We start from the raw sequence: 2,058 nt of genomic DNA, 5'->3' as shown, positions 1-2,058 counted from the left end.
AATTAGAATATAATTGCTTTACAATGGACTTCCCTGGTGGCTCAGAGGGTAAAGTGTCTGCCTGCAATGCAGCAGACCCAGGTTCAATCCCTGGGTCGGGAAGATTCCATGGAGAAGGAAATGGCAACCCACTCCAGTACTCTTGCCTGGAGAATCTGATGGATGGAGGAGCCTGGTAGGCTACAGTCCACGGGGTCACAAAGAGTCAGACATGACTAGGCAACTTCACTTTCACTTTCTTCACAATGTTGTGGTAGTTTCTGCTGTACACAAATGTGAATAAGCTATATGTATGCACATATCCCTTCAAAATTTATTTCAGATGCTGATGGCATGGATGCCTATGGCATGGATTTTAGTTACTAGAGAGTAGAAACAATGAAGCATGTTAAGCTGCTGATGAAACATGAAACTAACTGGAAGTGAGTTGATTAGAGAAAGCTCAAATAGGATAACAATTTAAAAGGTGAGAAAGCATCTGAAATAAAGGACATTTTATAGGAAATGAAATTTCTAGCCATTGGTCTAAAGTTGATGGATGAAGGAATTAGATGGATCAATGTTTCCAACCCATGTTGCTACAACAATATTTTGTTGGTAAAAAGTTTTATTCTTAAAATGGAAGAGGACTTTTGAAAGAAGATAATGTATCGTCCTCTCCTGCCTTCACTTTTCATTAACCAATTTATCCATTTTCTGACAAATACCATATTTAGCATTCCAAGTGCTAGAGATACACAAGAGAGGAAAACCTTGTTAGGGAGACCAACATTAACTAAATAACTTAAATATTTAAACAAAATAAATGTAATTACATACTCCATATTACAATTTCAACAATTGACCAAGAGCCTGACAGGAAGGGTTGTCTTTGTCAAAGAGGCCACAGAAGACTTTCCTAAGAAAGTCACCAATAGAGCCAAGGTTAGACGGATGAGCAAGAGCTGACTCAGAGCGATGAGAAGGAACATGGTCCATACAAGGCAATGCAGTGCAGACAGTGTTGCTGGGAGCACATGATAATTGACTGGGGTGTGAGTTGAAGCTGGTGACATGAAGCTCAAAACCAAATGAGCTTTGTCAGACGTGTTAGGGTTTTTCATATATAAGTGGTATCATACGGTATTTATCTCTTTCTGATTTACTTCACTTTTGTTGCTGTTTAGTTACTCAGTCGTGTCTGACTCTTTGCAACCCCATGAACTGCAGCATGCCAGGCTTTCCTGTCCTTCATGATCTCCCAGAGTCCACTCATACTTATGTCCATTGAGTCGGTGATGCCATCCAACCATCTCATCCTTACTTCACCTAGTATGATAATATATGTAAGTTTATAAAACACATCTTCTTTATCCATTCATCTGTCCATAGACTTTTAGGTTGTGTTTATGTTTTGGCTATTGTAAATAGTGCTGCTGCTATGAACATAAGGGAGCATGCATCTTTTTGAATCATAGTTTTGTCTGAGTATATGCCCAGGAGTGGAAATGCTGAATCATATATGCTATAGCAGCTCTATTTTTAGTTTTTTGAGAAACCTTCATATGGTTTTTCATTATGGTTATACCAGCTTATGTTCCCATCTACAATGTAGGACAATTCTCTTTTCCCAATACCCTCTTCAGAATTTGTTATTTGTAGACTTTTTAATGATGGCCATTCTGACAAGTGTGAGGTGGTACCTCATTAAAGTTTTGATTTGCATTCCTCTAAAGCCAGGCTTCAGCAATACGTGAACCGTGAACTTCCAGATGTTCAAGCTGGTTTTAGAAAAGGCAGAGGAACCAGAGATCAAATTGCCAACATCTGCTGGATCATCGAAAAAGCAAGAGAGTTCCAGAAAAACATCTATTTCTGCTTTATTGACTATACCGAAGCCTTTTGGTGGATCACAATAAACCATGGAAAATTCTGAAAGAGACGGGAATACCAGACCACCTGATCTGCCTCTTGAGAAATTTGTATACAGTTCAGGAAGCAACAGTTAGAACCGGACATGGAACAACAGACTGGTTCCAGATAGGAAAAGGAGTACGTCAAGGCTGCATACTGTCACCC

This window comes from Bison bison, unplaced genomic scaffold (genome assembly GCF_000754665.1).
Source record: "Bison bison bison isolate TAMUID 2011002044 unplaced genomic scaffold, Bison_UMD1.0 scf7180017860511, whole genome shotgun sequence".
In the NCBI taxonomy this organism is placed as follows: Eukaryota; Metazoa; Chordata; class Mammalia; order Artiodactyla; family Bovidae; genus Bison; species Bison bison.
Note: the sequence above shows the minus strand (reverse complement) of the source record.